The sequence below is a fragment of the Phocoena sinus genome, chromosome 21 (genome assembly GCF_008692025.1).
Source record: "Phocoena sinus isolate mPhoSin1 chromosome 21, mPhoSin1.pri, whole genome shotgun sequence".
In the NCBI taxonomy this organism is placed as follows: Eukaryota; Metazoa; Chordata; class Mammalia; order Artiodactyla; family Phocoenidae; genus Phocoena; species Phocoena sinus.
In genome coordinates this window covers 8573422-8598923 of record NC_045783.1, presented here as the reverse complement: position 1 = coordinate 8598923, position 25502 = coordinate 8573422, and the positions used below count along the sequence as shown (strand labels likewise).

The window sequence follows — 25502 nt, the reverse complement described above, 5'->3', positions numbered from 1 at the left end:
TCTCACGGAGAGTGTGCACGCAGATTTTTTTTTTTTAATGTCTTGATGAGTAAATGCTTTTAAAAGACTATTAGGTCATTTGAAGTACAATTTTTATTTGACAGCAGAATTAGACTCGGCATGGATTTACCAGGTGCCCAACTTTTGTGCAGTACAGTTGCTAGGTGTGGAAGACTTTACAGCCTTACTTTTGGTAAATATGTTAAGGTAAGTATTTTAACAACAGATGATGCTTAAAATGAAATTGACTCTCGTTACATGCAAATCTGAAAGTTAATACAGCACTGAGTCTGCAATAGCATATACATGATGTTAGGGAACTGGCTTTTTATAAAGGAAGGGAGACTTCTTTATTGGTTTCATATGAAATATTTGTTTGAAAATGTATGCTTATTTAAAATATTGCAGCTACATTTAGTCTTGAAATCTAAACTCAAACAAAAATATTTGAATAATATTTATACAAGAATAAAATTAAGTGTGCTTCAAATGAACCCACAAATATTGGGTTGGCCAAAATGTTTGTTTGGGTTTTTCTGTAAGGTGTTATGGAAAAACCTGAAGGGACGTTTTGGCCAGCCCATATCATTACTGTTTTTCCACAATGTAAAGATTTCAGTGTTAGTGATATGACATATAGAAACTCTAAAGACTCCACAGAAAAACTAGTACAATTGATAAACGAATTCAGCAAGGTAGCGGGATACAAGATTAACATACAGAAATCTGTCGCATTTCTTTACACCAACAATGAAATATCAGAAAGGGAAAAAAAATCCCTTTTAAAATTGCATTAAAAAAAAGTAAAATACTTAGGAATAAACCTGACCAAGGAGGTGGCAGACTTATACGATAAGAACTATAAAACATTGATAAAGGAAATTAAAGATGATTCAAAGAACTGGAAAAATACTTCATGCTCTTGGATTGGAAGAATTAATATTGTTAAAATGGCCATACTACCCAAAGCAATCTACAAGTTTAATACGATCCCTATGAAGTGTCAAGTGTCCACTGACAGATGAATGGATAAAGATGATGTGGTACATACATACAATGGAATATTACTCAGCCATAAAAAAGAACAAAATAATGCCACTTGCAGCAACATGGATGAACCTAGAGATTACCATGCTGAGTGAAGTAAGTCAGACAGAGAAAGGCAAATATCATATGATATTGCTTATATGTGTGGAATCTAAAAAATGATACAAATGAACTTATTTACAAACCAGAAACAGACTCACAGACATAGAAAACAAACTTATGGTTACCAAAGGGGAAATTGGTGGAAAGAATAAATTAGGAATTTGGGAGTAACATATACACACGACGATATATAAAATAAATAACCAACAATGACCTACTGTATAGCACAGTGAACTATATTCAGTATCTTCTAATAACCTAAAATGGAAAATAATCTGAAGAATATATATACATATACATAAAACCGAATCACTTTGCTGTCTACCTGAAACTAACACAACATTGTAAATCAATTATACTTCAATTAAAAAAAAAAAAAAAGGAACACTCCTCTTTTCTCCACTCTGCCTTGGGCCACTATTCCATCTTTCCATTTTATGTTTAGAGTCAAACGTCTGTTCTTGTTGCCTCCAATTTATGTTCCCTAATTCTCTTTTGAGCCATTCCAATAAGAGCTCGACACTCACGACAGCACCAAAATGGCCCTTGTCAAGACCAACAATGACCTCCTCAGGGTGGAACCCAATGTGAATAGCCTCTCCTCATCGGTCAGGACATACTAATGCCACCTGAGACAGTCGGGCACATCTTCCTCCCTGAAAGCCTTGCTTGAGATGTCTTCTAGGCAACAAACAGTCCTCAGTTTCCTCCTCCTTCACCCGCTGCCCCTCCATGAGCTCCACTTAATGGCCCTTCTCATATCCCTCACATCTAAACCCTGGAGTAACCAAGGATTAAGTCTCTAGATCATGTCACTGTCTTCTTAGCTCCTCCATGACCTCATCTCATGACCAAGAACCCCAACATTTCCATTCCCATCTGGATCCTCCCTCCTGAACTCTGATTTGTAGATCCAGCCACCCCATGACCTTGTTCTTTGCATGTCTGATGAACACTGACATATAACCTGTCTACTAACAAATCCCTGATCCCCATTCCACTCCACTAATCTTTCTTTGGGCACGTCCTCTACCTCCAAAAACTTTGGAGTCATTGCTGACTCCTTTCTCACATTTTACCTTCATTCAATGAGTATACTGTATTGACTCTAATATTAAATCCAGAATTCATGATAAACACTTCACATTCTACAACTTCTTAATTGTTCTTACTGCTCCCTGGAAAGGCGTTTCCCAGAATTCCACATCGCTGTCTCTTTACCTTTTCTCAGTGAAGTTTCCCTAAACATCCTACTTACCCTTGCAACTCAGACTGTAGCCTGACAGCTCCTAGACCCCTTCCCTGACATACATGTGTATAACCTGTCACCGTGTGATGTGCTCTATGTTTCAGTTAAATATTTATGGTATGGATCCCTCAACTAGAATTAAGAGGGAGCCTAGGGATTCTGCTCTGCTTAGTTTAATGTTGTATATCTAACCTCTAGAAAACATCTAACATAGAGTAAATGGCCAGTGAATATTTGAAGAACAAAAATATTAATTTTATAAAGAGCCAAATACAATAAATAAATGTTTCTATTTTGTCAACCATAATATTGGCAATCTGTGATTGTGTAGAAGTAACTTTCTGTGCTAATGTAAATTTAACATAATTTTCTGCATAGGGTGTTTGTAAACACCTTATAAACAACTTATCCAAATTCTAAGTGAATACACTTAACAAAATCACTCCCAGTTACAGTTTTTTATATTTCTCTAAAATGGATTAATAAATATAGGTGGAAATAATTCAATTTATGCGGAAATCATTCCAATTTAAATATCATTAGCAAAGGTAATCAAATTCTCTTTTCAAGATGATGATATGGAAAGGGATGATTAAAGTAGTTTTTTTAACTCATTAACCTCTATCACTTAATATATGTAAATGAACCGTTTCACATTTAGTCAGATTGCTGTAACAAAATCTTTGTGTTGTTATTCATACCATATTATAAGTACTATTTATACTATCTTTATTTATACTATATCTGCTTAAAACGATTGTTTTACAATCTGATGTGACAAACCCAAATCACATCTCATTGCTGAAATCCCCCCTCAGTTTGACTGTCTAAGGAGGATGCTCGGAGTCCCAATTACCTGGGGAGGGTCTGTCTCACCAAAGGTCAGTATGTGGTAACACTCAAAGCCTGTGCTCCGAAACCACTGGCTCACTCTACCCCCTAAAATAACCATTCAGTAAGCACAGTTCTGAAGATACTCCCTTGAAAAGGTCTTCTAAAACTGTAAACAGCTCCATTTTCTTTTTTCTTCCTGTGGAGCAAAATCTAACAAAGAAGCTTGGAGACTGGAAGTGTCTTCTCCAGCAACGGCCTCAGTGTGCAGGCCAGAGGGATCAGGTAGACCAGGGCCAAGATGACCCATCTCCTGAATCAAGGCCATTGTGACCTTGCCACACACTACATTTATCAGAGCTCACCCGGATGGACAGGACAGTCCCAGGGATGATGGGGCATGCATTTTGCTGACAGGGAATTAAGAGGACTGGCGATGGACATATGAAACTGGGGAAGAAAACAGGGAGGTTTTAGAGCATTTTTTCTCAAAAAGGTATCCCAAGGACCCTAACTTCATGAAGTACTCCATGAAAATTAATTTCTGTGGTCCAGTGAAGTTTGGGAAACATGGCTTGCAAAGCCCTCACTTGAAAACCCACTGATCGTGGGAATATTAAAGGTGGTGGTGAAGAAGCAGCTTTTACTCTAGTTTTAATATCTTCTCAAGACAAATTTAACTTCACTCAATCTTGCATTTTCCAATCATTTCATTTTTCATCTAACATTTATATTATACTATTTATGTGTGTTTATATTGTATTTGTAGTAAGGATACTATAGTTATATGATTACATTCTTATTTAAAATTTATTTGGATTATGTTTAATTTTTTTTAATTAATTTATTTATTTACTTTTGGCTGCATTGGGTCTTCATTGGGTTGCACGGGCTTCTCATTGCAGTGGCTTCTCTTGTTGCGGAGCACGGGCTCTAGGCTCGAGGGCTTTAGTAGTTGTGGCTCTCGGGCTCTAGAGCACAGGCTCAATTTTAGTACACGGGCTTAGTTTCTCCCCGGCATGGGGGATCATCCCGGACCAGGGCTTGAACCCGTGTCCCCTGCACTGGCAGGCGGATTCTTAACCACTGCGCCACCCACGAAGCCCAGATTATGTTTAATATGATAAAAAACAAACTAAATTTGAATAGCTATAAGCTGGATTTAAACTAGGAACCTTCCATGACTACACATGAATCTAATAATAGTAACAGCAGGCATTCTATACAAGGCACTCTTCTCAGCAGTGTACATTTAACTCACTAGTTAATTCTTCCAAACAGCCTATGATGCCATTCATTCTATTGTTACCATCCCAGTTTTAAAATATGGAAACAGAAGGACCAAGGGGTTAAGTAATTTATGCAAGGCAAAAAAGAAAGCAATAAAATTGGAGTTTGAATAGTAATAAAAAGTAAGAGACTACAGACTCTTTGGTGGGGCTAATGGCGAACACCAGGAGCGCTCATGCCAAGGAGTACTTCCCAGAACTGCTACTGCCAGTGTCCTTGTCCCCACAGTGAGCCACAGAGGAGACCTTCCAGCACTAGCAGCCATGTAGCTGACAGGGTCTTGGTGCTCCGGCCAGGTGTCAGGACTGAGCTCTGAGGTGGGAGAGCTCAGTTTAGGACACTGGTCCACCAGAGACCTCCCAGCCCCAAGTAATACCAAACAGTGAAAGCTCTCCCAGAGATCTCCATCTCAACGCTAAGACCCAACTCCACTCAATGAGCAGCAAGCTACAGGGCTGGACACCCTATGCCAAACAACTAGCAAGACAGGAACACAACCCCACCCATTAGCAGAGAGCCTACCTAAAATCATAATAAGGTCACAGACACCCCAAAACACACCACCGGATGCGGTCCTGCCCACCAGAAAGACAAGATCCAGCCTCATCCACCAGAACACAGGCACCAGTCCCCTCGACCAGGAAGCCTACACAACCCACTGAACCAATCTTACCCACTGTGGGAAGACACCAAAAACAATGGCAACTACAAGCCTGCAGCCTGCAAAAAGAAGACTCCGAACACAGTAAGTTGAGCAAACTGGGAAGACAGAGAAACACACAGCAGATGAAGGAGCAAGGTAAAACCCCACCAGATCAAACAAATGAAGAGGAAATAGGCAGTCTATGTGAAAAAGAATTCAGAGTAATGATAGTAAAGATGATCCAAAATCTTGGAAATAGAATGGAAAAAAATACAAAAAATGTGTAACAAGGACCCAGAAGAACTAAAGAGCAAACAAACAGTGATGAACAACACAATAAAAGAAATTAAAAATTCTCAAAAAGGAATCAACAGCAGAATAACTGAGGCAGAAGAGCAGATAAGTGACCTGGAAGATAAAATAGTGGAAATAACTACTGCAGAGCAGAATAAAGAATGAAAAGAATGGAGGACAGTCTCAGAGACGTCAGGGACAACATTAAACGCACCAACATTTGACTTACAGGGCCCCAGAAGAAAAAGAGAAAAATAAAAGGGGACTGAGAAAATATTTCAAGAGATCATAGTTGAAAATTTCCTTAATATGGGAAAGGAAATAGTCAATCAACTCCAGGAAGTGCAGAGAGCCCAATACAGGATAAATCCAAGGAGAAACTCGCCAAGACACATATTAATCAAACTATCAAAAATTAAGTACAAAGAAAAAATATTAAAAGCAGCAAGGGAAAAGCAGCAAATAACATACAAGGGAATCCCCATAAGGTTAACAGCAGATTGCTCAGCAGAAACTATGCAAGCCAGAAGGGACTGGCAGGACATATTTAAAGTGATGAAAGGGAAAAAGCTATAACCGAGATTACTCTACCCAGCAAGGATCTCATTCACATTCGAAAGAGAAATTAAAACCTTTAGAGACAAGCAAAAGCTAAGAGAATTCAGCACCACCAAATCAGCTTTACAACAAACACTAAAGGAACTTCTCTAGGCAGGAAACACAAAGAGGAGGAAAACACCTACAATAACAAACCCAAAACAATTAAGAAAATGGTAATAGGAACATACATATCGATAACTACCTTAAATATAAATAGATTAAATGCTCTAACCAAAAGACACAGACTGGCTGAATGGATGCAAAAACAAGACCCGTATGTATGCTGTCTACAAGAGACCCACTTCAGACCTAGGGACATATGCAGACTGAAAGTGAGGGAATGGAAAAAGATATTCCATGCAAATGGAAATCAAAAGAAAGCTGGAGTAGCAATTCTCATATCAGACAAAATAGACTTTAAAATAAAGACTATTATAAGATACAAGAAGGACACTACCTAGTGATCAAGGGATCAATCCAAGAAGAAAATGTAATAATTGGAAATATTTATGCACCCAACATAGGAGTATGTCAATACATAAGGCAAATGCTAACAGCCATAAAAGGAGAAATCAACAGTAACACAATCATAGTAGGGGATTGTAACACCCCACTTCACCAATGGACAGATCATCCAAAATGAAAATAAATAAGGAAACACAAGCTTTAAATGAACATTAAACAAGATGGAGTTAATTGATATTTATAGGGCATTCCATCCAAAAACAACAGAATACATTTTCTTCTCAAGTGCTCATGGAACATTCTCCAGGACAGATCATATCTTGCGTTACAAATCAAGCCTTGGTAAATTTAAGAAAACTGAAATCGTATCAAGTATCTTTTTCGACAACAGCGCTATGAGACTAGATATCAATTACAGAAAAAAAAACTGTAAAAATACAAACACAAGGAGACTAAACAATACACTACTAAATAAAAAAGAGATCACTGAAGAAATCAAAGAGGATATCAATAAATACCTAGAAACAAATGACAATGAAAACACGACCCAAAATCTACGGGATGCAGCAAAAGCAGTTCTAAGAAATAAGTTTACATACAATCCTACCTCAAGAAACAAGAAACATCTCAAATAAACAACCCAGCCTTACACCCAAAGCAATTTGAGAAAGAAGAACAAAAACAACCCCCAAATTTAGTAGAAGGAAAACAATCATGAAGATCAGATCAGAAATAAAGGAAAGAGATATGAAGGAAATGACAGCAAAGACCAATAAAACTAAAAGCTGGTTCTGTGAGAAGATAAAAAAAAATTGAAAAACCATTAGCCAGACTCATCAAGAAAAAAGGGAGAAGACTCACATCAATAGAATTAGAAATGATAAAGGAGAAGTAACAACTGACACGTCAGAGATACAAAGGATCATGAGAGATTACCATGAGCAACTATATGCCAATAAAATCGACAACCTGGACGAAATGGACAAATTCTTAGAAAAACACAACTTTCCGAGACTGAACCAGGAAAATATAGATAATATAAACAGACCAACCACAAGCACTGAAATTGAAACTATGATTAAAAATCTTCCAACAAACAAAAGCCCAGAACCAGATGGCTTCACAGGCGAATTCTATCAAACATTTAGAGAAGAGCTAAAAACTATCCTTCTCAAACTCTTCCAAAACATAGCAGAGGGAGGAACACTACCAAACTCATTCCATGAGGCCACCATCACCCTGATACCAAAACCAGACAAAGATGTCACAAAAATAGAAAACTACAGACCAATATCACTGATGAACATAGATGCAAAAATCCCTAACAAAATACTGGCAAACAGAATCCAACAGCACATTAAAAGGGTCATACACCATGATCAAGTGGAGTTTATCCCAAGGATTCTTTAAGATACACCAATTAATCAATGTGATAAACCATATTAACAAATTGAAGGAGAAAACCATATGACAATCTCGATAGATGCAGAATAGGCTTTTGACAAAATTCAACACCCATGTATGATAAAAACCCTCCAGAAAGTAGGCACAGAGGGAACCTACCTCAACATAATAAAGGTCATGTATGACAAACCCACAGCCAACATCATTCTCAAGGGTGAAAAACTGAAACCATTTCCTCTAAGATCAGGAACAAGACAAGGTTGCCCACTCTCACCACTATTATTCAACAGTTTTCGAAGTTTTAGCCACAGCAATCAGAGAAGAAAAAGAAATAAAAGGAATCCAAATGGGAAAAGAAGAAGTAAAACTGCCACTGTTTGCAGATGACATACTATACATACAGCATCCTAAAGATGCTATAAGAAAATTACTAGAGTTAATCAATGAATTTGGTAAAGTAGCAGGGTACAAAATTAATGCAAAGAAATCTCTTGCATTCCTATACACTAATGATGAAAAATCTGAACGAGAAATTACAGAAACACTCCCATGTACAACTGCAATGAAAACAATAAAATACCTAGGATTAAATCTACCTAAGGAGAGAAAAGAACTGTATGCAGAAAACTATAAGACACTGATGAAAGAAATTAAAGATTATACAAACAGATGGAGAGATATACCATGCTCTTTGATTGGAAAAATCAACATTGTGGAAATGACTCTACTACCCAAAGCAATCTACAGATTCAGTGCAATCCCTATCAAACTACCACTGGCATTTCTCACAGAAGTAGAACAAAAAATTTCACAATTTGTATGGAAACACAAAAGACCCCAAAGAGCCAAAGCAATCTTGAGAACGAAAAACGGAGCTGGAGGAATCAGGCTCCCTGACTTTAGACTATACTACAAAGCTACAGTAATCAAGACAGTATGGTACTGGCACAAAAACAGAAATATAGATCAATGGAACAGGAAAGAAACCCAGAGATAAATCCATGCAGATATGGTCGCCTTATCTTTGAAAAAGGAGGCAAGAATATACAGTGAAGAAACGACAGCCTCTTCAGTAACTGATGCTGGGAAAAGTGGACGGCTACATGTAAAAAAATGAAATTAGAACACTCCTTAACACCATACACAAAAATAAACTCAAAATGGATTAAAGACCTAAATGTAAGGCCAGACACTATCAAACTCTTAGAGGAAAACACAGGAAGAATGCTTTTGACATAAATCACAAGAAGATCCTTTTTGACCCACCTCCTAGAGAAATGGAAATAAAAACAAAAATAAACAAATGGGACCTAATGAAACTTAAAAGCTTTTGCACAGCAAAGGAAACCATAAGCAAGATGAAAAGACAGCACTCAGAATGGGAGAAGATATTTGCAAATGAAGCAATGGACAAAGGATTAATCTCCAAAATATACAAGCAGCTCATGCAGGTCAATATCAAAAGAACAAAGAACCCAATCCAAAAATGGGCAGAAGACCTAAATAGACATTTCTCCAAAGAAGATATACAGACTGCCAACAAACACATGAAAGGATGCTCAACATCACTAATCATTAGAGAGATGCAGATCAAAATTACAATGAGGTATCACCTCACACCTGTCAGAATGGCCATCATCAAAAAATCTACAGGTAAATGCTGGTGAGGGTGTGGAGAAAATGGAAACTTCTTGCACTCTCGGTAGGAATGTAAATTGATACAGCCACTATGAAAACCAGTATGGAGGTTCCTTAAAAAACTAAAAGTAGAACTACCATACAACCCAGCAATCCCACTACTGGGCATATACTCTGAGAAAACCATCATTCAAAAAGAGACAGGTACCACAATATTCATTGCAGCACTGTTTACAATAGCCAGGACATGGAAGCAACCTAAGTGTCCCCAACAGATGAATGGGTAAAGATGTGGCACATATATACAATGGCATATTACTCAGCCATAAAAAGAAACGAAATCGAGTTATTTGTATTGAGGTGGATGGAACTAGAGTCTGTCATACAGAATGAAGTAAGTCAGAAAGAGAAAGACAAATACCGTATGCTAACACATCTGTATGGTATCTAAAAAAAAAAAAAATTGTTCTGAAGAACCCAGGGGCAGGACAGGAAAAGACTCAGACATAGAGAATGGACTTGAGGACATGGGGAAGAGGAAGGGTAAGCTAGGACAAAGTGAGAGAGTGGCATGGACATATATACACTACCAAATGTAAAATAGCTAGCTAGTGGGAAGCAGCCGCATAGCACAGGGAGATCAGCTCGGTGTTTTGTGACCACCTAGAGGGGTGGGACAGGGAGGGTGGGAGGGAGACGCAAGAGGGAGGGGATAGGGGGATATATGTATATGTATAGCTGATTCACTTTGTTATACAGCAGAAAGTAACACAACCTTGTAAAGCAATTATACTCCAATAAAGATGTTTTTAAAAAAAGCAACAAAATAATAAAATTGGAGGTGGTCTATTCCAGAGCCCATACAATATAAGCACAAGTCTGTACCATCTCTCCTATCAGTGCTGCCCTGGTAGAAGGATGCTATTCAGAAAAGGCATCTTTGACCTTTTTCCTCCCCATCCATCAGTAAACATCTAGAATACACTCCCACTTCAGAAAAGATAACACAACGCAATGTGCCTTATTCAAAGGACGATTTGGGTCTTTTATTCACTCAAACCTCTGGTCTTGCTTGGACTGGGAATGTTTAGCTTGGAAAAGACAAGTGAAAAGGAAAATGAGAATTATCTTAATAGGGTGAAGGAACTGCCACCTAGTTTTAGACGATAGTTTCTTGCTTTCCAATTTTCTAACAGTAGAAATGGTTTTAAATTCTGGCCCCAGACACCTACTAGCTGTATGAACACGACTACGGTGCTGAAGTCCAATTCCTCATTTGTAAAAGGAACATTTTATTACCTATATGTATCTGGATGGTTTAAAAGAGTAAGTTGAGATCATGTAAAACATCTAGCAGCTCAATGAATAACTGTAACGTAAGTGCCACGGAACCATCCCCCTGGATTCAGAATTACATGATAAAAAACATCAGGGTTTTTTGTTGTTGATGATGATCAAAAAGAAACACACAAACAGAGCTTTTCATAGCATTGCACCATCCCTGTGCAGGACACAGAGCCCTTCTGGTCGGGAAGCTCTGTAAGGGAGGACACATCTGTATCGTTTCTCACAAAACCACCCTTAGAGTTAGCACCACACCAGACGCGTAAGAAACGCTTTAGATGTATCTGAGTTTGGTGCAAGGTCACAGGCAGATTCTCTGGGCCGGGAGGAGGGCATGCCTTGAGACTCCCCTGAAAAAGCAGCCACTCAGGAGTTTAGAAACCTGTGGTTATTTTTAGTCCACCCTAAGTAACGCTGGCTCTGAAAAGCATTCTGCTTTCCTCAATTAGTATTCTGAGTAATGCCTTATGTTCTGATGGCCTGTCCTGTAACAGGCATGACTGTGACCAGAGAGGGGGCAATTCATTTCAACTGGCTTCTGTTAGAACTGGCTGCTGGAAACAATGCCAGCCATTTTATTTTTGGTCTATTAGTAAGATGACAGCACTAATGCATTTCACAGAGGAACCGAACAGCTGTCAGATGGCAGTGAGCAGAACAGTGCCCATATTACAAGTTAGTTATGCTGAGCAGGATTTTTCCACTGGCACAGATTTAAACTGTAAAGTGCTCCCAACCCCTTCCAAACAGCACAAGTGACTTGCATTGCACACTTGTCCTTGGAGAGTATGATGAAAAACGATACAAACTATTCACCACCGGGCCTCCACTGGTTAACTTGTCAGATTTAAAATGACAAAGTTTAAGGAAATATAAGTGACACACGGATGTTCTACGAAAATTATTTCTGAAAGTCAAAAAAAAATTTTTTTTCCCAACAACATAAAAATTGTATATCAGCAGCCATCTCTTTCTAATAAATTTTCTATTAACTGTTCTCTGGGCATTGATAAGATGAAAGTAGGGACTTGAAATAGTTGGTATGACGCTTTATACTAAGAAGTTTAAGGAGTGCCTTTGGGGTTGAAATCAAAGCGTGATGCCTGTCCATACAGGAGCTTCTGAGAAGAAAATACACACAAAAAGGAATCTTGGAAAGCTGGGACTGGAGCACTACTGGAACTACAGACACTTACCGCCATGTCTCACACAAAAAATACAAAGCTAAACCTTTTAAACAAGCTCTGTCTGTCTCAACTTAACAATGACTTAAACTTACAAACACTCCTGAGTCACCTAGTGTTAGACTCGGGTAACTAACAGAGTTGTCTGATCAGTTGCAGCAAAACAATTAGACCTGGGCTTTGGCAGCTTTTCTTAGGGTCCACTTACTTTTTTGACTGGGCCTTAAGAGGCTGGGTTACATAAGAGGCAGAACTGACACAGAAGAAAGAATACCTGACTTCCGCGGAAAGGAGAATGTGCTCTGGCTGTAGGGTCAGGGTCCCACACAATGGCCGCCTATCTGTTAATAAAGTTGCATTGGAAGACACCCATGCTCAAGCCTTCAAGCTGTCTAGGGCGGCTATCACACCTCGTATTGTACCAGCAGAACTGAGTAGTTGGGCAAAGATCAAACTGCAAAGCAACAAATATTTACTATCTGGCCCTTGACAGAAGAAGCTGGCCAGTTCCTTTTAGAGGGACCAAACCTAATTCCAGCTCTTTTAACGCTGGACGTCAACACTTGGACAACTGCCATATCTCTATAGGAATAAAGTACCTACGCATGAAGTTTTAAGGGCTAAATGAAAATTAACATACAATAAAGTATTTTTTATTATAAAGTGTTAATGTGGCTACAGTTTAATAGGCTAGATGGCATCTTACATGGAGGTTGTTGCTGAAAGACCTTTATTAAATATGGCTAATATGCCACCTGAAGAATATTATAAATGTTGTAATGTAATGCTGTATTTCATTGGAATGTTGTATTTGATTGTTTAAATTCACAGTGCAAATTGTTTGTGTTTATTTTATACACTAGTTTATAAATGAAATGATACCTCGATTCTTTTAAGACCTTCAGTACTAAGTGTATAAGGATTAATGATAAGCACATGTTAGCTAGTTACTTTGACTTGGTGAACTTAAATAATACAAAAATAATTTGTTATCACTACACTCAGATCAAAAGCCATGGTTGTTCCCGTGATTCACATATCTTAGCTTTCCTTCCCCCCCACCACCAAAAAAAAAAGTCAAGTAAATACGTAAATTTTGATATACATATCAGAATTGTGGCATATAGGAAAGTTTTGAGCAAGTGTGAAAGTCTTAAAAAATAAAAAATGAGATGTTTAATGCTAAAACCCCACTTTCATGTGTTGAGGTGGATAACACAACCAAAGCTGAAATGTGTTCCATTTCAGCTTATTCTTGCACAAAATCTCCTATTTGTTACCCTCCTACACACAGGCAGAACTGAAGGAGAAAACTGAAATGTCCCACACACCAGCTGTCCGCTCACCCACCCTCCTCTCCTTCCCAAGTGTGGCTTTCCATTCCATTATTCTAATATTTAAAAGCATATTTTAAGAAAAGTGTATGTACACTTGGAAAAACAAAATTAACACTTAGAAGATACATATGATTAACATGACTACTGCAGCTTAATTGGAGCTCTACAAAGTCATGTTGCAAGTTGACAGGCCTCAGGCCACTCTTCTTTTGTTAAATGGTGGGTTTTTGTTTTTGTTTTTTAACTCCCGTAGGTAAGAGAGAAATATATGGTTATATTCTGAAAGAACCAAGGTCAAGGATGTCTTCGAGGAAACGAGTTAGAACAAACAGGGCAGTCAACTAGAAAGGGCACGTCATCCTCTATCATGAGGAGGGTATGTTTGCAGCCCAGATTCTCGATGATTGGTTTTTAGGGGAAAAAACTGGGAGAATTCGATTAAAAGAAAAAAATATTGCTTTTCTTTATTTGAAAGTTTACCTTCATTTCTGTAGCTCATTCTTTTGGTCAACACTGGGACATAACTGAAAGCATTTCCTCGTTAGGTTTACATTACTCTGATTAGCACAAAGGAGTAAGTGAAATAAACAATTAAAATGGTAAGAAATGACTGATTATAGAAAATGCACAAACTCACAGTGCAATTTTATATGACGCTTTTTCAAGTTAATCAATAGAATCAATGTTGAGGTTAAGAATAAACCCATAACTGATGATCTCAGGATATGAATACTACCGAGGCCAACCTCATATATATTATTCAGAAGACATTTTAGATTGATGTTTTCTGGATATATTTAAAGAACACAGTACAGAAAGAAGAAACTGCTTAGTAAGATGAGAAACTTTTTTCGATTAACACAGCCTTTGAAAAATACGCTTAGATTTAGCAATAGGGAGGCTTGTTTGATATTCAGTGACCCATTAACTTTCTCTAGCAAGAGTATCAGAAATGATAATAAATTTACATTTTAAGTGCAAAGTCAGAAATGGAAATGAACTCGGAATCTCCCGTAGAATGAGTTAAGGACTCTGCAGATAAATATTTGTATCTCTTTATCATCTGGATGTACATTTGGCATTCATTTCACTGTATATCAGAGAGCGAAGCATTTGCTTAAAGCTTAACTTTTACGTAGGGCTACAGACTGATTATATTTCATGGAATTTCCATCTCTCTCACAACAGGGCCTACAGATGGGATGCAGGTCTGCTTCCCCAAAACTAAAGTGATTTTGATTTATCAAATTGTAATATATTTTTGTCCTAATTTATCATGTTCATTTCCAGCATCCTTGGATACTTTTGATTTCAGTCCATGGATCTGTGTGCTTTTCTATTTATAATTCAAATCAGTCTCACTCTTTCCCATCTTCTCCTATAACCAGTAGCTAGTATAAAAAATGTAATTTCACCTTTCCTCAGTGATCTCTATCCTATATTCTTCTCATTGTAGACTAGAGAATAAACAAATCAACAACAAAAGAAGCGTAAAAATGCCTACCTACTTGAGTTGAGAAAAATTTTGGAGTTACACCCACTACAATGTACACAGCTTGTCCTAAAACCAGAAAGAGCCACTCAACGATTTACCAGGGATGCATCTGGTTTTTTGCACCCTCACTTAGAAAAACATAGAATCATTCATGTTTGCCTATTTTTTTTTTTTTTAACTGTGTACCAAAAAACGCTGAAGAGACACAAAGGATAGAGAAGTTGGGACAGAGGTAGACAGAAGTGTCCCAAGAATAAGATGGCAAACGGGAAATCAGCACAAAGCGGGAAGGATATAAGCATTAAGGAAGCTTATATAATGCCCAATTTAGAAGAAATAACCATACATTACACTTTTTGAGGTCAGCTTCTATGCCGATACTGTAGAGCTGGAAGAATAAATTAAAAGTGTTATATACCAGGGACAGAGCCACATGGTTTAAAGAGCTTATCTTCTGTAAGTTTCGTTAACAACTCTGTGAGGTTGGTACTTCTCATCTTTAATTTTGCAAGTGAGGAATCTGATACAATAAGTGCTTAAGTAACTTATCCAATGGTCACACAAATAGCGATTGAAATAGCGATTGGGAAACTGGGTTAAACCCAGACCTCAGAATCTATGCACCATCCACACATAAACATTTGAGTAATTAATTCTGCCAACATTTCCCATTTCTAGTACCCGAATAGTAGATAGCCAAGGCCTGAGGGTGTTTAAATAGAGAGGTTGTCTAATTTCTAGTGTATTGAGTGGCTCATTAAAGACCCATGATAGCCAAAAAAGAGAGACTGTTAAGAGGAAAATCATCTAACATTATTTTTGCTTATAAACTTCATTTTAAATAATGCTCATTTTTTGCACACATTACCTGAGATTACTTATTACCAAATACATACACATATTAGCTTGGAAATTTGTCTATGACACAAGATATTATTGGGAAAAATCAACAAAAATGTAAGAGAAAAATCTTGGGAGATGAGTGGGTACAAAGGATAAAACTTAAATTATGATCATGAGGAAATATATTAAGAAATGCAAGTAGCATTACATTTTGGGAGGTCAGGTATTAACCAATCCTTATTTTGTTAAAGATGCCTTTTCTATGGAATTAATTTGTCTTTTATTAAGTCCCTTTTAGACAGACTACTATTTCTGTGTGTAGTTTTCTAGTAAGTACACACTGTTCTCCCTTATTTTTCAAAGAAAAAATTCAGCTACAGTGCTGACCTTAGAACCTATGAACTCAGCCATTTGAAAACAATATTGAAGGCCTTTTAATTACCTGGTCCCACTTTGTATTCTATTTCCAGGTGAGAGCCATAGATCCATTTAAGAATATTAATTTCTAATATCATCTACAGATTTTCTCCTTTATGATGTTCATTACTTAATTTTTTAAATATTCATTGTAACAAGCTAAATAACTCAATAATACAGAGAAAAATCAAGCAATACTTCTTCTTAAGCATTCCAATGACTCCCAAAGTAACGTTTATTAAAATTCAGGTATCCTCCTATACTTCCCTGAATACTCATATTGTGTATGCTATACATATATAAGGATGATGGATACACACACACATACACACGTATGTGTGCATACATAGTTACACAAGTACTCTTAAAAATATTTTTTTGACCAAAATGGGACTATACTGCTCTTTTTTTTTTTTTTTTGGCTGCGTTGGGTCTTCATTGCTAAGTGTGGGCTTTCTCTAGTTGCGGCGAGCGGTTGCTCCTCTTAGTTGCGGTGCGTGGGCTTCTCACTGCGGTGGCTTTTCTTGTTGCAAAGCACAGGCTCTAGGCACACAGGCTTCAGTACTTGTGGCACGCGGGCTCAGTAGTTGTGGCTCGCGGGCTCTAGAGCGCAGGCTCAGTAGTTGTGGCGCACGGGTGTAGTTGCTCTGCGGCACATGGGATCTTCCCGGACCAGGGCTCGAACCCGTGTCCCCTGCATTGGCAGGCAGATCCTTAACCACTGTACCACCAGGGAAGTCCCTATACTGCATTTTTTTCACTTCCTTGTATGATGGATGTTCTCTTAGGCCAATATACATAAGACTAAAACTAAGTCTTTTTAACAGTATTGAGTACTTTGAAGAAGATCTTTTCTTAGGATGATGTTTGAAGGGAAACTGTATCTGTCAATATAAACAGTGTGAGGGGGAGTCTGCGAGAGAGTGTGTGTGTGTTGGTGTCTCGCCAGGGTAAACGAACTGACTTAATATCACTCAATAGATCTCACTGTAGATTTTATGATCTGACGGATTCACAATGATCCACTCCTACTGAATCAGAAACTGGATTTTGCAGTGCACAGAAAGCAGATTCATGTCTCCAGGGAAAATGCACATTAATTAAGTTCACAAAACATATCAAAATGCCAAATTAATAAATTACAATCCACAGGAACCAGACGATTTGCACTGACAGGACAACCCTAACCCCATACCACAGCACTCTGGGCCCATATATGAAGCCAAATTGTAACCCCAGCTTTGCTTACAGGAGCAGAATCAAAACAAGAGAAACAAGAAATAAGATAAGCAACAGCAGCCAGACTGAAGAACCTCTGATGCCTCAAGGGAGCAGAGCCGATACCATCAACTGACAGAAGTCATTGGGACCTTTACGGTAGTTATGGAACGATTGAGAACTGGATCCGGAGGAAGTCTATGAAGTCTACGTACCAAATTATGCATGTAATCTCACAACCTCAACCTCATAGACAGTGAGATATCCATGACTCTCAAATGGAGAAAGCATATACAGCATGGGACCCAGAGCAGGGAGCGCCTTGCACTGGCGAATGGCCCACCTCGACTCCTGGCCACACCCACAGCAGGCATGGTGCTCGGTGGACCGAAGGGCTCAGAGGTCTGCTGGCAGAGCATCCCTCTCCTCTTGGCCGAGCTTCACTGGACGTGGCTTTGCCTCTGGCACTTATTCCATCTTTATTCTTTCATCAGACAAGTCAATAGCCATCGGTTATATACCAGCCTTTCTACATTACCTACACGCACTTCCTGGTGGCGGCTCTCCGTCTGTCTGCTCTGACCCATCATTTGACTGACTTAAAGTTGAACTTTCAGAAAGTCACTACCTCTCTCCTATCTCTGCACGTTTTGGAGGTGTTAGTATTCATGTTACTAACAGCAGTAATTAATTTCAAGTGCCATTCCAAAACCTTTGATTAATGGTCCTAGGGTACCTACTGTAACACTCCTGCAAATCAAGAACCAAAAAATGGGTACCCAGGCTCTGGCAACGAACCTAGGGAAGGACAGATATGAGGACCAACTGCTCTGCTCTCTACAATCAGGTGAAACGTGTCCTCAGGAAGGTGTGTCCTCACCTGGGTTTACCAACACGAGTATCTAATAGTCAAGAGGAAAGTAATTCGAGAAGTTTCCCATTTGTTTCAGCCTCCGTAATTGTTATAAATCCAAATAATGTTACAGTGTTGGCTGATGGACAGCTAGCAGTTGTTGCTCCGCCACCACTTTCTTCTCCAATCAGAAATGTTTCTCTCCTGCCAGGTGGGTCACTCACATTCCACACTTTAATTCAGGTTGAGTTTGGATAATCACTTCAAGGGAGAACTAAATCAGCGCTGACATCCTAAATAAAGCTTTGAGCTTGAAGGGTAATAATCTAGCTGCTCTTTCTAAATCCAGATCCATGGATGTTAAAGGAAAGAAGATTCCGCTGGAGGGATGTGTCAGAGGGAAATGCCAAATACATTCAATGAAGAAGAAACATACTCTCAGTAAGAAGACCCACCCACCTCCGGAGTTAATTACTTAGTGAAACTAGGATGAAAGGTGAGAACTGTAGCCAAGATTCATGCTTCTCTGGTGAAATTCTAAGTAGTTTATGAAAATGAAGCCCATTTGCTTCCCCAAAATAAATATATAATAAATGAAATTATTCCACTTTAAGTTTTTACAGGTTTCATTTAAGGGTCCTGTATTGAGTCCATTATTGAAGGAATGCTTGTATATGTTGTGGGTCACCTAAACTCTTTATCTTTAAACCATTTCAGTGTTTTTTGTTTGTGTGTGTGTGTGTGTGTGTGTGTGTGTGTGTGTGTGTGTGTGTGTGTGTTTAGGAACTTCTAGATGAGAAGATGTGTTAACCAAAGAGAAAATCAAATTCAAATCCGTTAATTGTGACACTTATTAGCAATTCACCTTTTAGGTTTTGAGGGAAAGACATATGAACTACCGGCTGAAATTAAGCTAGGATTGAGTGCAGAATTTTTATCAAACAGTATTTCTGAATATTTACTTTGTGCCAAATGTCAAGGATTCAAATTTTTCCTTGGAGCCCCTCACTGCCCTCAAGGATGCAAACAAAAATGACCACAAGAGAAGGCATAATACGTGCCATCTAATTGCTCAAGTTAAAAGTACTGCAAGAGTTCACAAATCACTTAATCCACCTTATTCCTCTTCTCTCTGCAAACGTTTTGGGCATCACAATCGTGATTTAAAAGCCAAAATGTGACAAACTCGTAAAATGGAAGCCCATGCAAACAAAAACACTTCCGTTTATGTAACAGTCCAGTGAGATGAATTCAGCCTTCTCCTTGAGGATATCACAGAGGAAGTGTTCCCTGTCACACATGAAACACTATAAACCCAACCCCCTAACTGCGAGGGCCAGCCAAGAGGGGCCATGCTCCAGGCCCACCGTGAACTCTAAGCAGGACCCAGGAAACCTCCTACGGTTCTTAAAGACGGTAAATGCTTTTCTCCATAGTCTCGCCTGTGATTCTTCCTCACTCAGAAAGATGCCCTGATGACCCATCTTCCTGCAGAACTTCTATCCAATGACACATTGTAAACACTGTATTTGAGGCACAGCCCAAGCATTAACTCTGTCAGGACTCTACCTGTCCCCAAGTACACCTGACCTGCCCTCTTCTGCCCAATCGTGTCAAACACCGTGTCTACTTATTACACTCTCTGTTCTACTGAATTTTGTCCTGTTCCCCTACTACTCCTTCAGGACAGACACCATTCTTGTCACCATCTTTGTATTCCTATCATTTAGCTCAGTATTGGGTCTCTAGCATCTGCTAGATGTTAGCAGATTATTACTCAATTATTACTCATTATTAATCAATAAAAGCTTAGTAAATAAACGAAAGAATGAGTAAATCTGTGTGTGCATAAGCACTTACGTATATTCTCCACGTGTATATCATATATACACTTGCGTATGTGTGTATCTATGTAATTGTGTATACACACGTGATAATATGCATGTATTCATATGTATGTATTTTCATACATGGAAACAAACAACTATATGAGAGAACATATAGTAAGTGGTTAAGGATTACAATTTCTGGAAATAGACTTGTTGAATTTCCCCTTTCACATTTAGTAGTTAGAAGGTCTTGGCAAACTAAATAACTATAGGTCACTACCTAATTTTCTCTATCCCGTAATATTAGGTAATTTTACATTGCTTATAGGAATCTTGAAGATTTAATAAGAAAATGTACATAAGACTTCATACCATACTAGGCACATGCATCCATCTATCTACCTGTCTACCTATTTATCAAGTGTCTATCTACCTACCAATCTATTAACTTTTATCTATTGATTATCTATTCATCTATCTCTTTCATCTATGTACCTACCTACCTATCATCCACTTATTTACTATTTATCTATTCATCCATACAGATACATATACCTTAGTAAGGAGGACAATGTTATAATTGATAAAATGAATAATTTTAAGACAAAAAAAACTGAAAGAGAAGAATTCCTTTAGAATAGCATTTTATAACCCAAGGGAGTCTCTTAAAGCATCTTCGTGGGCAACCATTTTTCTCACTCCAACTAATGAGCTATTTCGTATGCAAAAACAATTTCCTGTCACAAGCAAATTTTTCCTATTTAGTAATGTCAAATTCCTCCTTGCTACACTGGCGGTATTTCTTTTAAAACAGATTTTTTAAACTGTCAGATTCTTATAGATTTCATGCATAATATTTAAGGCCAATATATTCAAATACGGCACCATGGGAAGGTGAGATAAATGTTGAATTGTAAAATTAGTATTTTATGAACAAAATATTTGACTGTCTACATTTGTGGCTAAGATTTTTCCCTTTTCAACTACCACATCAGCCAGCATTTTAAAAGAAATCTTAAAGAGAATAGATTCCTACCATTTCTATCAGCTTTGCCTTAGACAAGCAACCAGTTTAACCTTCCTTTGCCTACCCAAACAACTACTGCAAATGTAAATATCTGTGGCAAAATATGCATTAAATTTTCATTTCAATTTCTTTACAAAAACTGTCAGCTCATGGATGAAGCCTTGGCCAATTTAATTCCCAATCAATGGAATTGCCCTACACTATCAAGAAATGTTCTAGAGAAGGAAAGTATTTATTCTAGTGAATACATGTTGGACTCATTAATTTGAATCACAGAGTTGGGGCTTTCTATTCAAGTCCAAGTACTATAATATACAAAAGTTCTATTTCACACAAAGTACTGGATTATCAAAATACAATCAATGTCAAAGAAGCTTCTTTCACTTGCAAAAATACCTAAAAAGTCCACCTAAATTACAGTAAATAATTGGTAAGAAGCTAAATTTTTAAAATATAACCAATACTAAAATTATGAAAAGTCAATGTATGAAAAATTACCAAGTAATTCATGAAACATTTGAAATGATATTCAGGATAAAAATAAAGATGCACATTAACAAGAGAAATGCCACTGAAAAATAAATCAGACTTCAGAACCAAAAATTGGGCGTTGAAGGGTTTTCATCATATATTCACTAGTGTTTCTAATGCTTAGTTTACTTTGTCACCAGTAAGAAAAAGCATTAAAACAGAGGAAGGCTTCCCTCTTAAAAAATGAAAAAATAAAAAGAGCATCAGAGTGACAAGTTCTTTGGGGCATAATCTCGAGACTGTCCCATGTCACCAAATGCATTTGTTCTCTTTGTCCTTAAGTCTAATGACTGCCTTGTCACACGTCTGTCATGACATAATATCTGTCACATCCTGACATGTCAATTTTCCGACCTCCTATATGATTTTTTTTCTTAAATCATAAATAAACGATGACAAAAATAATTTTATTTTAGTAACTGAGATCTTGATGAAAGAAAGTTGGCAAATAGAAATACATGAATGAACACTATTTATACACATAGGACTTCCAATACTGGACAAATGTAGGAATTCTGACAGTAATCCATCTCATTGTAAATTATGTGTAATCCTAATATTTTTTGTTATAAATTTACCAAAGAAAATTATGCAAATTCTTTGGTTGATCACGAAGAATAATGTTCCGTGACGGAACCAGGAAATATAACACTATAAAACACCCTACTAAATTAGTAATTTCAATTTTATTAGTCTGTATTTATGGGTTAAAATATGTTGATTTCATCAACAATCTATAAACTTACTATTTAGAGAGCTAATTACTGTATGTGAATAATGTTAGTGTGAAATTTCTAAATATTTCCATTTAATATCCAGCGTTAAATTCAACAACCGAAGGCATCAATTAGAATATTTTAATGTATTGTTTCCATACTCCTTAGGTAGCTTAATATCTCCATGTACGAATAATAATTTATGCAATGTACCAGTCCAAAGTACCAACAGCAAACTATAAAGTTCAGTTCCCTGATTAAGTTTATTATAAAGGTTATTTTGTATAGACAGATTTTTTAAATTTGGAAGACTTTCTCCAATTCAAGCAAATAAATGAAAATTAGAAATTTAAACATCAGTATGGTAATACTAAATAATTACTAATTTTAATTAGATAAATTAGTAATGGTTTAAGAACTAGAGAAAAAAATTTTAAAGCTGATTTGGTATTACATTTTTAAAAAATGTATTTATTTATTTTATTTTTGGCTGCACTGGGTCTTTGTTGCTGCTCGCGGGCTTTCTCTAGTTGTGGTGAGCGGGGGCTACTCTTCATTGCCGTGTGTAGGCTTCTCATTACGGTGGCTTCGCTTGTTGCGGAGCATGGGCTCTAGGCGCGTGGGCTTCAGCAGTTGTGGCACACGGGCTCAGAAGTTGTGGCTAGTGGGCTCTAGAGCACAGAGCTCAGTAGTTGTGGCGTACAGGCTTAGTTGCTTCACGGCACGTGGGACCTTCCTGGACCAGGGCTCGAACCCGTGTCCCCTGAATTGGCCGGCAGACTCTTGCCCACTGTGCAGCCAAGGAAGCCCTAGTATTATATTTTTAAATTAAATTCTCTTTAGAGGTCTTGGAAAAGATGTGGACGTTTTATTATATTATTTAGCTTATATTAATTACTTGATGGAGTCTTGCCAATATAAAATCCAATGGGTCCTTCACATTCCACCCCTCCACATCCCCAAGTGACCAGTAATATGCTTTCTATCGTATAGATGTGTTTGCATTTTTCTAGAAATTTATATAAAGGGATTCACACAGTGAGGACTCTTTTATCTGACTTCTTTCACTCAATGTAATTATTTTGAGAGTAATTCGTATTTTTGTGGGTATCAATAGTTTATTACTCTGTTTGCTGACTAGCGTTTCACTGTATGAGTACACCACAGTATGTTTATTCATTCGCCTGTAGATGGGTGCTCGAGGTTGTTACAATTCTGTCTATTAAAAATAAAAATGCTATGATGATCCATGTAAAAAAAAAAACAAACCAATGGGATTCAATGTTCTGGTTACAAAACGACTTTAGACATTTTTCCGACTATTCTCATTGCTTCTGCTTAATATTATATCCGAATAAGTGTATTTACATATTTTATACACTCCTCAATAAAAATCTCACTTTTCCTCATGACCATTACATTGGTAAGTTACAATTATGTCTAAATTCCCTGTGGGAACTGATACTATTGATAAGTCAGCTGATATCTACAGTGAAAGCTTTAGTCGCTTCTAGATAAACTGTCTAGTCTTTAATCTCCTGTTTAGACTAACTTTATTTCTCCAGATAGTACAAATCTATTTTCTCAGTAGACCTTTAAGCTAATAGAGAACTATTTTACAAATAAAGATATTGAACATTTTATACAATTTCTGTTTTGCTGACAAAGTATTTTATTTTAATAGTTTTTTTCTTTCAAAATAATGACCTGTATTCACTTGTAAATATCAGACTATATTGTAATGTCACTATTTAAAACACAAATTTCAAAAAACTGCATCTTCACACATCAACAATTGAAAAAATACATTGACCTCATGACCTTGCTTACTTTTCTCGTCATTTTCCCAATTTTGTTAATAACTCATAAACATTTTCCCAACAGAGAAAATCTCAGTCATTTTTTATTATACCATGATGACAACCACTAACACCAACAATAGCCCAGAAAGATTCAGTAGAATTACTCATTTGGCAATCTCCCAGCATCGGTAGTTTCTGCAACATTTATCTTATGAAATTTAACAAAACATGATGTTCAAAGATCAACTTTGTCAGAAAGGGGAGGAAAATTGCCAAGGTTTCTCAAATGTTGAAGCAATATCTACCTTCTGAGCAAATACCATATATGCTGATTGGACAAGTTCTGTTTCACAGTACCTAGTATAGATCGCTTTAGAAACACTTTTGTAATGTTAAGTGAAAAAGAAATTTTGTGAAATTAGGGTATACAGGAAGTGGTAGATACAAGCAAATTTGAAAGCTAACAGCACCTATTAATCTTAAACTAGCCTGTTACTCTTCCAAAGATTAAATTATCCCCTGGTAATCAGTAATATACTTCAAGATGAGTTACTCTTTCAGGCCACTGATGCAGGTTTATATATAAATGCAGTAGCCTGGAGGAATTGGAGTCAGAATAGTATACAATACCAAGCATCATTCCACATAAGACTTTAAATGAAAGGATAAATGGCTCTGTTTATTTTACTGTGCAAAGAGGACATTCTACCCTTGTATTTTCTGATAATTGCATAGTAGCTAAGTTCAGTTGCACAAAGCACATGTAGATTTTATCTTTCCACGAAGAATGATTTTTGCCCAAGTGTAGGGACACTCCAAAGAAGAACACACACAGATGTGACTGAACCCAGAAAGGCTCGTTAAGTGAACAGTGTGTGTTGTAAATAGGAATTGGGCTATCCCTTACCCACAGTCCTTTTCAATTCATGGGCTTCAGAGTTTATGTTAAAAATAAAATATTTTGTATTACACATGAGAGAAAATTTAAAGTGTCTATGTGAAACAAGACTAAAGAGACCTCAGCATTTACACTTACTGTATTAGTAGTGCAATTTCTTAAAACTGAATACTTAAAGTGATCATCTGTATTATTCCCTCTACCAAACTCTCTTCTATCTTTTTAAAATTTCTGCCCCAAACAGTCACCAATGACAGCAAGACCCTAAGGGCACCTTGGCACAAAATCCGAAAACACCAAAAAACAGAAACAAAACAAAACTCACTCCTGATCCCTTGCAAGCACCAAACAGTCAAACTGAAATCATTTTCTCCATTAAAAGTTTCCACTCTGTCAACCAAAACTCATGCAATGGAATTGCCTTTACCTAAGCACCAACTCTGAG

General features: G+C 37.3%; 1 protein-coding gene across 1 annotated transcript in view; it reads right to left on the bottom strand.

The window, feature by feature from the left end:
• Window positions 1–25502, bottom strand: part of CSMD1 (CUB and Sushi multiple domains 1) — a 1813702-nt gene that overhangs the window by 1244549 nt on the left and 543651 nt on the right. The window lies entirely within an intron of this gene.